Source organism: Scylla paramamosain, chromosome 5, assembly GCF_035594125.1.
Source record: "Scylla paramamosain isolate STU-SP2022 chromosome 5, ASM3559412v1, whole genome shotgun sequence".
Lineage (NCBI taxonomy): Eukaryota > Metazoa > Arthropoda > Malacostraca > Decapoda > Portunidae > Scylla > Scylla paramamosain.
The window spans coordinates 15,947,429-15,964,069 of NC_087155.1; the positions used below are offsets into that span (position 1 = coordinate 15,947,429).

General features: G+C 40.2%; 1 protein-coding gene across 3 annotated transcripts in view; it reads right to left on the minus strand.

Annotated features, from left to right (window-relative positions):
* LOC135100586 (arrestin homolog) overlaps window positions 1–14,210 on the minus strand; it is a 178,385-nt gene extending 164,175 nt beyond the window's left edge. For 2 of the 3 annotated variants that reach the window (XM_064003624.1, XM_064003626.1), the window contains exon 1: window positions 14,028–14,210. The gene's annotated coding sequence lies outside the window, so the exon portion shown is untranslated. Of the gene's footprint in view, window positions 1–13,670 lie in introns of all 3 variants that reach the window. The other variant, XM_064003625.1, reaches the window with a different exon arrangement.
* Between the last annotated feature and the right edge of the window lie 2,431 nt (window positions 14,211–16,641).

Consider the following 16,641-nt stretch of genomic DNA (forward strand, 5'->3'; position numbering starts at 1 on the left):
TGCTGGGAGACACAACCACCCGCCCACACACACACACACACACACACACAAAGAAAGAAAACAACGGGGTCTTACTGCGCATCTAAAAATAAATAAATAAATAAACAAGTAAATAAATCGATGCTTCCAAAGAACGATAAAAGCTGAACAGACAGTAAACGGCTAAAAATAAATCCACCATGAAACTCCACTATCCAAGGAATGTACGCAAATATTTACCAGGAATTGCAAAGCCCAATCAAAACCACACAACTGTCACAAAGCGTCCCTTGCGACCCTTCCTCTCTGCCCCTCGCTGCCCTCCGCTGCGGTCAGATTTAATTACAAAATGCAATAACATCATTTGTGACAGGATTGTAATCATCATCAGAATGGAGCCCTTTTTTATTTATTTTTTTTTTTTTTATTCGGTTCGTTAGTAATCACGTAGATGGAAAATAAATGTGAAGTTGACTTACGCAGCATTGGACTGTGAGTTTGTGGTGTTGGGAAATTGCATAGATATGTGTTTTTATATAGATCGACGAATTTCTGCTGCCCAGGATACTGATAAGACCACGTGGCAGGAAGCACGACCTATGTCTGTTTCGTGGTCTTTGAGCTGACTCAAGCAAGTGGCATTAGACTGTGGAGTTTGGGGTGTTGAGAATGTATATGGCTCAGTTTTAATACAGATAGACTACCCTCCACTTCCCGAGACACTAGTAAGAGTACAAGGCAGGAAACGCAACCTAAGTCTTTTACGTCATCGTTGGGTTGACCCACGCAGCATTGAACTGTGGAGATTGTGGTGTTGGGAAGGTATGTGGCTCTGTTTTAGTACTGATAGATGAGCCTCTGCTTCCCGAGACAGTGATAAAACTACAGGGCAGGAAATGTAAGCTATATCCGTTTAGTTGTCTTTGAGTTGACCCAAGCAAGCGGCATTGGACTGTGTAGTTTGTGGTGCTTGCAGAGCGTGTGGATACATGTTTTTGTTTAGATGGACAACCCTCTGCTGCCAGGGATACTGATACAAGACTACATGGCAGGGAACACAACATATGTCTGTTACCTCACCTTTGTTTCTTTTTTTTTTTCTGTCATCCCCTTTTTCTCTAACACCTGTACAGTTTCCGGCATTTACTTTTTTTTTTCCCCGACGTCCCTCTCTTCTCTGAATATTTTATCATTACTTCACGCCACCGTTATTGTTCCTCCCTATTTTCTTTTCGAACTGTTTCATTTTATTCGTCCAAATACCTTCACATCACCGAAATATTTTTCTCTACCACCTTTATAGTATCTGCCATCTATTTTCTCTTTCTTATAGTATCTGCCATCTATTTTCTCTTTCTTGACACCCCTTTTGCATTATGAATATTTCATCTCCGCGCCACCATTTTAGTTCTTTATTTTGTTCTCTAGTCGTTTAGTTTTATTCATCTAAGTTTAAACTGACCGATAAAATTCTCTCTAACACTTGTATAATTTCAGCTTTTTTTTTCTGACATTCTTCTGTATTCTGAATATTTTTATCTTCAGACCTCCATTTCATTTCCTCTCCATTGTTTTCTCCTCCAGTTGTTTCATTTCATCCATCGAAGCAATTTTTTTTTTCGCTAACACCTATACAGTTTCCAGCATTTTTTTTTTCTTGGCACCCTTTTTGTATTCTGAATATTTTATCATTATTTCACTCCACCATTTCACCTCTCTGTTTCCTTCTGCAACCATTTCATTTTATTCGTTTAAGCACCTTCAGAACCAACCTAACACTCTTCTTTAACATCTGTATAGTTTCCGACACTGTTCCTGACGCCCGTTTGTATTACGAATATTTTACCCTCAAGCCCCCATTTCAGTTCCTCTCCATTTCTTTCTCCAGCAGTTTCACTTTATCCGTCTAAGCACTTTTAAATCCACCGAGATACTTCAGGAAAAAAACACACTCACGCCACGATCTGTAAGTCGATCAGGAGGGTTCAAAAACAATACTTCTGGTCATGTACATAAATAATTACTTGGCAAGGGGATAGTGACGTAAGACCTACTTGTATACGAAATGAGAGAGAGAGAGAGAGAGAGAGAGAGAGAGAGAGAGAGAGAGAGAGAGAGAGAGAGAGAGAGAATCAGTGGTAACCAGGTAAAAAAGCTCCCAGCAATCTTTCCTCAAGGCTGTTCATTATTACTACTGCTGGTGGCGAGAAGGGACAATAGTGTTATGGTGTATGTTTATGTAATCTTGTAGCTTGTGGCTCGTGTTATGCAAGAATATCTATTATGTGTACGCTGTGTGGTGTGAGTAGTGTTATTGTTATTGCCTGGTAGTAGTAACATTATTATCATTATTATTATTGTTATATTATTATTATTATTATTATTACTACTACTACTACTACTACTGCTACTACTACTATTACTATTACTACCATTACCAGTATCATTGACATCACCATTATTATCGTCCTCATTATAACTAGCTCAGTAGTGTGGCAGTCAGCACGCTCAGCCCATACGCAGAAGGTGCCGGCTTTGAAACCTAGTCTGGGCGGAGATAATTGACTGATTGATTCTAGGCACCGCAGCAACGAAGGGGCGGAGGGCGGAGACAAATTGGATTTATCTCCTTTCATGTACTGGTAATTGGGTTCGTCTCCTTTCATACCGTGCGTACGTTGCGTTCACCTGGCAGCGAGCAGAGGTAGGCCTTAAGTCAAGGAGTTGTCTCAGAACTTTGTAAGCATGGGAAAAGAGGTAGGTCGGGGATGTGTGCTTACTACAGGAGAGCAGAATTGGTCTCATACCAGTTAGTTCTCATGTAATAAGTTAATATGTAGACTCATCATCAAAACACCTTGCCAGAACGACAAGGACTGCCACGTGTAGGCCTACCACATGTAGCTTCCCATGGCTTCTTATGTTCTTATATTATTCCATGCTTTGACTTTGATGTTTGCTGCCTCACACGCAAAAATTCACACATCCTTCTTTACCACGACTGATCAACACAATGCGTGAATTCAAAATTGCTCCAGCAGAGGTCACTATATATTATAATACTGTTTCACTATTATTATGACGATCAGCTACGCAATGCACCAGTTCCGACTATCACGTTAATGCACTTTCATGTAACTATTCTCGTCTGTGATATTTTAGAGAATACACCATGCACTACCTCGCCACTACCTCGTGTGTGTGCGTGTGTGTGTGTGTTTCCTCTGTTCTTACCGAAAGGGACACATCTTTTTATCACCAGATGTCTCCAGGAAAGGTTTTTCTTTTTATTTTCGTCTCAACCATTTCATTTAGTGCCTGGATGAAGCAGGAACAAAAAAAATAAAAGACGCACAAAATTAAAATAAAATAAATTAAGACATTTCCATCAGTCGCTGCGCACGAGCAATAAGAACTCGCCCCATGGCTCACAACTGTCCACGCAATATTTTGTACACTAGACGCGTGGCACTCTTCTCTCAGCACCTGCCAAATCGGAATCTAAGGTCGCTAGAGCAGCGCCAAGTGTTTCTCATAAACAATGATGCACGTAAACCTTTATGAATTTGAAAACGGCTTTCTTCTTACTATAAAACTAGGCCAAGTATCGCCTTTAGACTTTTTTCTGCTTTATGTGGGCAATAGATAATATATAATGTGCATCCGTCTATGTGAAACAGATTTTAAAAAAAGATTAAAGTGGGAAAGATAGAAAGCGTGTAATTATTTCAAACAACGTTTCATGTTTTTATTCTTGCAGGAAAAGATTAAGTATAAATATTTTTCTACGACATGATAAGGAAAATAACTATGACAATTTTTTCAAATGTTTTCAGAACTTAAAAGATACTGTGCTCTTATTTTTTCAGTGAAAGCGAAGGATGATTCCACGAAATGGTGAACATGAAGTCACTGAACCAACATTTATTTAATGAAAATAAGGCCACCGAGGGCACGAGGAGGGGGTGCGGCCTCCCACACTCGGAATCAGGTAATCTGTATGCGTGCGTCCATCTCTTAATAATTATAAACCTCAAAATAATAATAACAATAACAATGCTGTGGCCAGAAAAAAAAAAAAAAAACTGTCTTTACGATGACATTCGGTAAAGAACAATTTGCGGAAAAAATAAACTTCATAGAAGACAATTAGCTACCTATAATGAAATCGTGCATGAAAGAGTTTTATCAACTTTTCTCACTGACTGTTGCTTTTTTTTTTTTAAGGGGAGCCCACTGCTTCGTAATTTATAATCGTAATTTATAATTGTATTTGCATGACACGGTACACAGTGCAAAAGTGCTGAAAAAACATTGCACACGATCCAGAAATTTGCTCTGAGAATTGGTGACGTTTTCTTCGTTCAGGACAAAGAAACCAAGAAAAAAAAAAAAGAAAAAAAAAAAAGGTCGGGAGAGGGGGCAAGTTAGGAGTAACTAATTATGGAATTACAAATCGATCAGGTCATAAACCCAGCCATGGCGAGGGTGGCCGCGCAATGTTCCCTGATTACTTACTGCGGAATCATGCCTGCTTTAAACAACCACGAAATATATGTTGGAGATCGACAGCCAAGAGAAAGGTACTGTAAGCATCAATACGGCTGTTATCAAACATTCCTGAAACGTTGTCTAAAAACAAATTCACCATTGCACAAAGAACAACTCGCTGTTCTTTTTAACGTAATGAGAGGTTGGAAGGAGGAGTTAGTGCTTATAATGACCTTATTAAGCCTGATGAAATGTTAGGGAATCAGTACGTACTTCACTTCGACACGCACCTGTACACGTACAATGAGACTGTTAATACACCTCACGCTATGTAATGATGAAGTTCCCTGCAGCACCCACGAGTCCTTTCCATCCTGAGGACAAAGACAATGACTCCCCCCAGACCCTTCATAGGACTGGTTAGAGTAGTACCTGGTTACTGTCAGCCAAGGTGAGGTAATACAGAGAACATTGGTGTTAACGGAGAGGTAAAATACAAAACACAGTTGTAATTAAAATACATACAAAATACTAATAATAACCCTGCTGATAATGATTAGTATATATCGGTATCGCAGGCTAATAATTATAGGTAATGGTGATGATAATGACGATAAAAATAAATAATAATAATAATAAAATAATAATAATAATAATAATAATAATAATAGTAATAATAATAATAATAATGGTGGTGGTGGTGGTATTATTACAACTACTACTGCTACTACTACTACTACAACTACCACCAATACTACTACTACTACCACCACAACAACCACCACCACCATCACTACTACTACAGCCATGCATCGTCATTATCAGCTTTAGGAACCCTTTACCATAATAACAGTGTGTTTTCATTATGGAAATCCTGCACCATCAAATGTCTCCCCATTAACATTCGTTTGATTAAACATTTATTTTCCCCTAAAAGCAGCAGCACCAGTAGTAGTAGTAGTAGTAGTAGTATAGTAATAGTAGTAGTAGTAGTTGTTGTTGTTGTTGTTCTTGTTGTTGTTGTTGTTATTTTTGTGGTGGTAGTGATGGTGTTTTGGTTGTTGTTATTGTAGTTGTGCTGGTAGAAGTAGTAGTAGTAGTAGTAGTAGTACCAGTAGTAGTAGTAGTACCAGCAGAATTAGTAGTAGTAGTAGTAGTAGTAGTAGTAGTAAAAGTCAGTAAAATGACGGCATAAAAGAAAAAAAAATAATAAGCAAACATAACAAGGACAGCAGGCGCTCATTACTGCCCTTCCGGCACGAAGTTTCAAGCTCAGCCATCGGGTTTTTAAGTTAACAAAGGTCACGGCCTTGAGTATGAAGCAGTGGACACGTGACCTTCACTTCCTGGTGTGCTGGCAGCTTAAGACTTGCGCCCCTAATCTAATATACCCGACACCCCCTCCTGGCTGCGTGTTACTGGGTCACTAGGGGAGATAGAAAGACTATAAGACCTCATGGAAAGAAATGTCGGATTCTTCTTACTGGTTCATGGCTGTTCCTTACTCAGTCTTTACATTATTTTTTTTTTTTTTTACCCTACTTCATCCTTTAATTCTGTACTTAGTTTCACTCGGTCAATAGGAACGATAGAAAGACTACAAGACCGCGTGAAAAGAAAGGTTCTTTTTTTTTAACTGGTTCCTGGCAGTTCCTTACTCAGTCTTTACCATTTTTTACTCTTGCCTTAATCATTTTTTACTCTGTCTTCACTTGGTCACTGAGAACGATACATAGACTACAGGACTCGTGAAAAGAAATGTTGGTTTTCTCTGGTTCGTAACAATTTTTCACATAATGCTGACAATTTTTTACTCTTTATAGCCTTCACACTTTTTTACTCCTTACTTAGTCTTCACTGGCTCACTAGAAACGACAAAGATTGGAAGGCCTCGTGAAAAAAATGCTTTGTTGTGAATGTTCGCTTTTGTATTCTTTCTTCTTTATAATCAGTAATTTTTTCGACGTATTGTCAGTATTTGTTTTTTTTTACCCATTGTGATTATTCTCTTTTGTATTCTTCCTTCTTTATGATCAATAATACTTATCTTTTTTATTCTCCCTTTATCTGAATTTATGTTTTATTCTTTACTGTATTATTCTGATCATTCGATTTTGTTTTTCTTTTCATATAATTGATGTTTTCGGTCTTCCGTGGTCTGTATTGAAATCATTAATATTTTCCATATCCTCCCGTAATCTCCCTTTATCTAAATTGGTGGTGTTTTACGATATTTTAGTGTTTTTACTTTGTTTCGTCATTTTCATTATTGTGGTTTATCTACCTACTCATCATTAAACCTTGATCACTAATATTTTGGGAGTTTTTTTATGTTTTCATATTTTATTTTATCTTTTCCTTGTTAATTATTTTTCTATTGATCTATTTATCTTCATCGCATTATTTTTTTTTTTAATTTGTCTATTCATGATTGTATTTTCTTAAGTTTCCATTTGTACTTTCCAGGCACTGTGTTTGGTATTCTTTCCTGATAAATAAATAACTGATATTTGACGATTTTGGGTAGATTTTTATATTTCATTTACTCTTTTCCTTGCCGATTCACTTCTATCTATTTACCTTAATCTTTTTATTTTTTTCATTTACTTATTCATGATCACATCTTCTTAAGTCTCCAGATATACTCTTCAGACATTGTGTTCGCCATACGCATGTAAATTTTGGTGCTTCATGGAGGGAAAGTTGAAGTGTTTTGTTAGGCTTCCTTTCAAGTCTCAGCCTGCAACTGACGTGCACTGATTCGTAATTTGGTTTCCTCTCTCTCTCTCTCTCTCTCTCTCTCTCTCTCTCTCTCTCTCTCTCTCTCTCTCTCTCTCTCTCTCTCTCTCTCTCATACACACACACACAACTGCAGGTCTTTCTCACAACAAAGCACTGCATATTGTTGTACACTTGTTCGTTCCCTCACATCACAGAACAATATAAATAAGTTCACAAAATAAAAACCGAGTAAGCGAATGAATATAACAATTACTGAATTATTTGATTCGCAAACAGCTCAGGTGTGGGATGTGTGAGGCGTGATGCAGTCTGCGCCGCCCAACCACGCCCACTCCGCCGCACAGGTATGGCAGCGGACGCCCGTTTTTCCTCCCAGTGGGAAATAGTCTCCTGGCATAAAGCTGCCGTCCACACCGCACAGCTGCTCCCGTCTCCACCACAACCACCACCAACACCACCACCACCACCACCAGTGCGATCCCATGACACCGCAGCGACACCTCATTTACTGCGTCCATCACGTGATTGCTGGTGAAAGCGTCAGAATCGTTGATAGCTACCATTAGTAAAATTAAAAATGATCGTAAAGCATAAAAATATTCAAACGCTGAAAAAAGAAACAGTTAGTAGCCTTGAGAGGAGATTAATCTGGCGGCGCAGTGGTGTCCACCGCACGAGGAACATTCTGAGTGCCACCAGCAGGCCAGCGACCCAAGGAAGATAAACCACGGACGCTGCGCGCTGCTGGAGGGATGACCCGATAAGGCGATGGACAAAGACGCCGGATACCTCCAAGATCTTCCGGGAGCATTATGGCTTCGTCAACCTTTGTCACGGCTTCGCACCTCCACTGAAGCCACATAAAAACAAATGTGTGTGTTTAGACATACTTGTGTGTTTAAACTACGTATGTGTGTGTGTGTGTCGGGGGGTGGGTGCTAGCGAGCAAGCGCGCGGGGACACACACACACACACACACACACACACACACACACACACACACACACACACACACACACACACACAAAACCAGTTCTCGTTCGTCTTCCTATTTCCTTGCATCGATCTGAAGCCCCAAGGAATCAGGATGTTTCCACCACCACTACCACCACCACCACCACCAAGACATCATCATTATCATTATCAAACCCTCAACTCCGTACGTGTCTAGCTAATTAAGAAACTAATTTGCTGCCACCCACCATCAGCTCTTCACACCTCGCACCGCTCATCACACCTGTTAACCATTGCAACACGAATACATTCCCATTAAAGATATGAAAAACGGTGCTACTGTCTCCACTGACCTTGAACTCCCTGGAATTACCGTGTGAATCTAGCAGGGAGTGACGGGTCCCAGCTGGTGAGTGAGGCGAGGTAATGCTCAGATGACACGCCACTCGTACCCTCACTGACGCGGTTGGATTAACACCACCTGAGCCATGACCTGAGCTGGGCCCCTCCTCTGAACCCCTCCTCAAGGCACCGTCGGTTCCAACACACTCACTCTCCCCCGGCGCCTGTACCCTCGTGAACATTTTTCTCTGGGAGTTTATGGTGTAATTTTTATAATTTTTACACTCTTCGCCACTCAATTTCTCCCCAAGACCTGGAGTTTACGGCAGGGTAGGAGTCAGTGCGTCGCGTCTTAGAACCCCCTTCGTGGCATTAAACTGACGCATGATTCCGCTGTTTCCTCGTAAGACCTTTTTTAGCTGAATAATTCAAAGCAACATGAATAAACAACGAGCTATTACTGAGTCGGATATTCACTCGAGACCTTCGCCCCTCACCTAGCCCCCAAAGCAGTTTGTAGGTAAGGAGTCACTCTATGGACCGTATTTTTAATTAAACATATTGTCGCTTTATCTCCACTATATTCAACAGGCTCGTAAGGAAGCTACAAGGGCTTTCAGTGGCGTTTCCGTGATCTCCAGTGATAGATTAGTAAGAATTCTACATTATCGATGGGGAAAAAACATCCATGAAAACCGGACTAATCATCTCTATGGCCTTTAAAAACAGTCGTGATGAGAGAACAAAGCATTTAAGAATACGAGCGTATGTATTGTGAGTATCCGTACATTTTTTTTCTCGCCATGCCCATTGACATGCTATTGGTAGAAATAACACAAAGGAAGGATCAATACAATTATCAATCTCCTCCTCCTCCTCAAACAAGAGAGAGAGGTTTCGTATGCTTCATTGGTTCAAGTGCGTTTAATGTTTAAGAGGTATTGATTTTCAGATGAATACACCGACCAACTCCGAGCCAGTGCAGCTTACTTATTTCGGTGATGTGTTTTGACTTAATGAGGGAAGTTCTCTGGACTTGCCATTCATTCATACTGCAAACTCTGACGGTCTCGATTTCAGACAAATGAACGCCCCAAATTGAGAAATGTGGGAAATGTGGCGATACTTTTTAAAACATGTTTACAAATGTTGTTGGCATGCAGCTTTTTCAAAATAAATGCATGTCTATCTACCTTGTCTATCAATTTGTGCATATGTTTATCTAATCATCTACTTATCTGTGTATTTATCTAAGCATTTATCTACTTATATATCCACGTTTTTTTTATCAACCAATCTATGTATCTGCATATCAATGTCAATCTATCTACCTATGTATCTATCAACTTCATCTATCATATATCTACGTTACCTACATATCTACTTATCGCTGAGTGTGTGTGTGTGTGTGTGTGTGTGTGTGTCATAACCCTTCATCATCACACACTATAACAATTCAACGGAATCATCCATGCAAAGCTGACATCACTGGCTGGCGTGTTTCATTTCACCCCACATCCAAAACGCATTCCGGGTAATAAGCCCTTTGAGAGATTGAAAGTACTCATTTGTCACGACGCGATGGACACTAACAACATTGTGACTTTTAAACTGCATCACATAACTCACCGTGTTTACCTGCACCATTCTTTTCTATTTTACTTTGGCGAGAATGCTGCGAATTAAAATGTGTATTAAAGAACTAAGTGCGTGAGAAAATAAATGATAGTAAGACGTGAGTAATGAGATTTAGTTACTTAAAGATTTTCTCAATAATGCTTAACTTTTTTTTTTTCTGAATCATGTGTTATTCATTACATCTTCTTTGTTTTGGCGAAAATTATGCGGCTCAAAATGTTCATGAATTGGTCCAAAAACTATATTGTTGGTGAGACCTGAGTGACAAATTTTAGTCAGTCTTTTTTTTTTTTTCCTCTCTCAATGCTTGAATTATTTCTTGTATCACGTACTGTTCATTAGTCTCTCTCTCTCTCTCTCTCTCTCTCTCTCTCTCTCTCTCTCTCTCTCTCTCTCTCTCTCTCTCTCTCTCAATGAAAAATTAGAACATTTAGAAGAGAAAAAGTTAAGTAAAAAGTAAGGAGACTGAAGAATTTTGTACATTTAAAATTTTCTTTACATTTTTTCCGTAACACACACACTATTCAGTCCTTTTTTCGTGTGTATACTGGATCGAGAGAGAGAAAAAACGTATCAAAATGTTCATAAAAGTGTATAAAAAAGAGTGAGATCCGAGTAAAGAAGTGTATTAATGCGGTGCCCTTTTTTTCGTACAGTGTAAAACAAATATTTTTTTTTCTGGTTCGTAATGTAAGCGTCCTTTTTCCCTAGTGTATAATGCCACTATTACCTTTTTTCCTTTATTACACGCTTTTTCTAATGCGCAATACAACTATTACTTTTTTTTTTCTTATTACACAAACTTTTTTTCTAGTGCGCAATACAACTATTACTTTTTTTCTTTATTACACAGATTTCCAAGACTTATTCACTTCAATATTCCATTCACATTCCAGGCAATTCCATGTCCCTTTTACCATTTGATCATTCATCTCTCTCTCTCTCTCTCTCTCTCTCTCTCTCTCTCTCTCTCTCTCTCTCTCTCTCTCTCTCTCTCTCTCTCTCTCTCTCTCTCTCTCTCTCTCTCTCTGTCCCACATCGTCATATACCTCACGACCCTGAACTCCCTAGGGTGAAATGTAATAATAGCATAGCCAATAGCTACTAAGAGTTTATATACCTCAGCTCGCGGGTTCTCGAGTCCGGCATTACATAGACTCAGATGTGAGATATCAGTCGACTATACCTAGTTATTTTCACTGGCTGACTGATCGAGGCTGGGAAATAACGTATGAACTTCACAGATGAATTTTTACACAGCTTTTTTTTTTTTTTTAGAGATAATGACTTTGTTCTGTTAAACTTTTTAATCATTGTTCGTCAGTTTTGATAATACAGTACGATTATGTATTCAGGTACTATACGGCCAGAGTTGATTTTGAAACTCGAGATTTTAGTTCGTATTGTGTTTTATATTTCCTTTAATGCTTGTTTATAAAATACGTGAATTGTATATCTATCTATCTATCTATCTATCTATCTATCTATCTATCTATCTATCTATCTATCTATATATATATATATATATATATATATATATATATATATATATATATATATATATATATATATATATATATATATATATATATATATATATATATATATATATATATATATATATATTCTTTTTTTTATCTATTTTTTTTTTATTTTTGAGAGCTCACAAAGTAAATTTCATGTATATTGTTACGTAAGAATAAAATATTTATCATTATTATTATTATTATTATCAAAACTCATAATCTGTACACACGCACTTATTAAAACATGTGCGTGTCGTGCGTCACGTGAAAAAGAGGTGCCGATATGCCCTGACGGAGAGTGTGCCAACACCATGAAATATGAGGCGAGGCAAAAAGTTTCGCTATCCTGAGCAATCTCGACAACAAATTTGAATTAAAGCAATATTGCAGGTTTTAGTGATGGAAGTCGAGAGGGAAATCAAAATAACGCATCACTCAAAAATTTCTCCATAGCAATCCGAGATTTGTCTTTACATGCATCCCAACGAAATTTCGACAGACCCTTCTTCTTCGCCTCGTGAAATGCAAGTTTCTCAAAATAAATATAAGGGTTATGAGAAGCTAATATGACGTGAGATTAAGCTGAAATTATAATGCCACCTCATGGATAGTAACGGCCTTACTAACGTAACATAAATATACACTAAGTGGCGTGTACGTCAGTTTGACAGTTTCGTTGGCTCTGTCTACGTATTGTGGGCTGGCTGGCTGGCTGGCAGGCTGGCTGGCTGCTAACAGTCACCTCGGTTGAAGTGGTGGCAGTGACAAGGCTTTGAAGTTAGACAAGTAATAATCATCTGCCATAAATGTAATAAACATATTAAACTATCAATACAAGATGTATGGTGGAGATCACTGTCACGGTCCTGGCTTCCCGCGGCTTTTCTTGCGTTTTTTTTATCTTACTGAATGCAGAAAGCAGTTGAAATCACAATGCAACAGTTAAAATGCAATATATTAAATCTCTAAAAATTAGTAGAAATATGAGCAGCAGAAATTTTTCATTTTTTTTTATTTTCATGCATTTCTATATTAATTTCATTTATAAACCAGTTTTTTCCCCTACGAGTGCTGCATTTTTCTTCCCTTGACATAATTATTAATGGTATATTCTGTAAGCCTACACGTGTGGGGATGCAAAGGGAAGGGGAAAGGGCATACATATATACATGCATACATACATATATACATGCATACATACATACATACAATTAGTCAAATTACCGCAGTTTTAGAGAGAGAGAGAGAGAGAGAGAGAGAGAGAGAGAGAGAGAGAGAGAGAGAGAGAGAGAGCTGGAGCTAGACCATAAAATCATTTCCGCTGAAGGGGCCACATTTTTTTTTTTTTTTTTTTTTTTTCGTTAAAATGAAAGATTTTATTTTGTTAGCATTCCATACTGTAAAATCGATGCACAATTCCCATACATTTCAGCACATTTCAAGTCTACATGACGCAGACATTTATTTATTTTTTTTTCTCACAAAATCTCATAGCAGACTAACTTGTGTACACAGTAAAGACACTAACTAATTTTTGTAAAAGTTAATTACCTTACTGCACATATCCCTTAAGCTCACCAAGCTCCCTGGCAGCAAGCAATGTTATCAAGAATATGAGGCAGCAGCGTTGGCCATCTGCAGCACACGAGAACACGACCACGTACAGGCGCGAACCACTTCAAAGGATCGAGGCCCTGGGTGAAGTTAAAGCTGGTGATGAACACCCCACTACTGAAACTATCCACACACACACACACACAGAGAGAGAACGTGATCCTGAAGGCAGTGAGTGAATAACAGTTGAATTACACTGAACTGATAAATAAATAGAAACAAATATCATGTAACAATCTCTCTCTCTCTCTCTCTCCTAACCTTCCACTACAATGCTAACACTGATACAGTAACGACCACCTACGTACACCAGACACTTTCTGCCCCGCGAGACACCCTTCATTAAAACACTCTTACCTCAGGATCTCCCTTCCACTCCCTTACCTGCAATTATTAGTGGCTCAGGTGTCGAAGCATCGAGTCGAGAGGTTCATGGCGAGTCGGTGGTTTGCTGCGTCACAGGGACCCCCGCCAACCACTCCACCCCGTCATTACCTACGCCGGGGGGGAGGTGTCATGAAGCTACAGGGGAGGCGGCAACAAGCATCAGCAGGCAATAATACTTTCTACAGCCAGTTTCGCGGCGAGAAGTTAGAATGCGTCAGTGTGGATTCAAACTCTCGCCTGCCTACGCGTTCATCGCGGTTCACTGCAATTTATGGTGAAGCATCTACGTATGAACTGTTTACTTTCTTTCCACACTTTTTCTCTCAAACTACCCCAACTTCTACGATCACTTACGCGGAGCAGAAATGAGTCACCGGTTCACCAAAAGACGCGTTCGGCCACGGAAATTGAAGAATTCCGCGCTCCAAAACCAATTCTTTTGCAACACAACACAAGAGGTCTGCAGCCACGAAAAGCCAATACAGGTCTATCGTGTCTGAGCTCCGTCCGCACACTGCCAGCCGCGCGTGGAGACTGGCTGTTTAAACGCGCTCCCGCCCTACGGTTGCCAGATGGCCATTAATTTGGAGCGGGTGTGTGTGTGTGTGTGTGTGTGTGTGTGTGTGTGTCAAAAGAGAAGAAACGCTACTGTATGAAAATATGACATCAAGAAGAGCGAACATAAGATCCAAGAGAAAGGTACAGATGACTTCAAGCATCAGTGCTCATATACGTTTCCTTAAACTTCTGAGCCTCTACGTCGGAGAGGGAAGGGAAGCAAGGGTCCTTCACTCATTATCTTGAGACGAGAGACGTCCCTTGTTCATCAATGAAGCTACAACAATGTTTTTTTTGTCTCAACACCCCTGTGTATAAGTGTTCAGGTACATGTGATCCACCACCCCTTTCAATCATGTTCGGGTAGCTCTTTACTTCCCTTGATTATGAAAACATTATATTTTTTTATAAAACATTTAAAAGTACGAGTAAGAAAGTTCAAAGACGTCATTGGTAAGAAAATCAATAATAAATGATAATGCACTTACTGATAGAAAAAAAAAACAAGAATAAGTTTACCTGACACAAAGACGAACTATCCCCACACGTTGCATTGCACGTGGATAATACCCATATGCAGCAATTCCTGAAGTGATCTGCATTGCCTCCTGGGAGTGTTTGAGAAAGGAAGCTACTCATGCTCTGGAAAATCATTAAAATCTCACAGAGTGGCAGGAAGGGAGAGTGGCCTCCTGGTGCAGTTCTTGCCGGGGATTCGAACGCACGCAGACTCGCACCGTTAGTGAAAGAAACGAATGAAGTGTCAAATCGAAAAAGTTTACTTTCCATTGCAGCACCAACCCGAGAGAGTGTTGGCGACAGAGTGTCAACCTGGGAAATAAAACGTCATACATCATTTTAACAAGACGCGGCTCCCTACCTTTCAAGAAGAGTCACCCTCGAAGCAATAACAAGAGGTGCTGACGTCCTCTGTGCTGGTGTATGGGCGTGTCAAACAGGTGTTCCCGGAAACCTGAGTGTTAGCGTGGAGTGTGAGATCGAGGTTAAGTGTCGCCTTGAGAGAATTAAAGAGTATTTCACCTAAGGGCACGACACGACACTCCTCCGACACACGTAAGCCCACGAAATTTCTGTTTACATCTTTTACCTTAACTTATTTGTCTATACAGTATTTAATTGTTTCTTCATCTAGTGGTTGGAGAGGCACACGAGGTGACGGGAAGGATAAGATCGTGCTCTCGTAAGGAGAATGTCTACAATGGCAAGGAATGATTTCTTCTTTTACAGTTGCATATATGCGTTTTCTTCTTCCTATTAACTCCTGCCAATTATTCGCTGTTGTTTCCATTAGTAAAAAGAACATTGCATTTCCTCCTTCTCCGACCGTGACCATCGCCATGAATGTAAAGAAATGGATAATATAGCACATTTATAGCTATCCATAAGATAAAGCCAACTTCCTGCAGTAGGTGAGCAAGGTCGCAAGACCGAGCGCAGTGGTGACAGCGGGAGTGCGCGAGGCAACAGCGAATAGGGAAGGAGTGTGATAACCTGATGCGATTAGAGAGAGAGAGAGAGAGAGAGAGATGGGAACAGAGAATCAGTCAGGGAGGCTGCAGTGTTTTCATCACCCAGCAAAACAAACAGGTAAACTGTCAGACAAGCACGAGGATGAACGGGAGGAGCTGGGTCTGAATGGGGCGGGGTGATTGGCGCGTCACTTGGTAATTCCCTTCCTTTGACTCACCCCCTGACCCACGCCAGCCTCTTATGGTATCCTGAGGCGAAGAACAAGGCCGAGTAGGAAGCCTTCGTGTCGCCTCGTCGGGTCTTCCTCTTTTGAGCACAACTCTCGGCGTTGAATCATTTCCTGGAAGCAATAAGTGGGTGTACGTAGCAGGCAGGCAGGGGTGGGTGTAACAGGGGGTTGGGTGTGGCAAGGGTTGGGTATGGCAGGGTTGGGTGTGGCAGGGGGTTGGGCGTGACGAGGATGGATATGGCAGGGATTGGGCGTGACGGGTTGGACGTGGTAGGAGTTGGGTGTGGTAGGGATTGGGCGTGGCAGGGGTTGGGTGTGGCATGGTTAGGGCGCGGCAGAGGTTGGGTGTGGCAGGCTTTGGGCGTGGCAGGGATGGGTGTGAAAGGGATTGGGCGTGGTAGGGGTTGGTTGTAGCAAGGAAAGGATCTCCCACCAAGACCCTGATGCCTCCTGTCTGGTTGGGGATTCGACGCCCACGTGACTGACAATTCCATTTTTTTTTTTTTTGCCCTTTTTATTTTTATCGTGGTTGGTTTCTTATTCGTGGTGTTATTCGTACTAGTAATCATTACACGGTTGCTAGTAGTAAGGGTGGCGGTGGTGGTAATGGTGGTAATAGCAAAACCATTATTACGGGAGTTTCTAAATAAAGAAGAATAATGTGACTGCAGAAAAAAAATATATAATAAT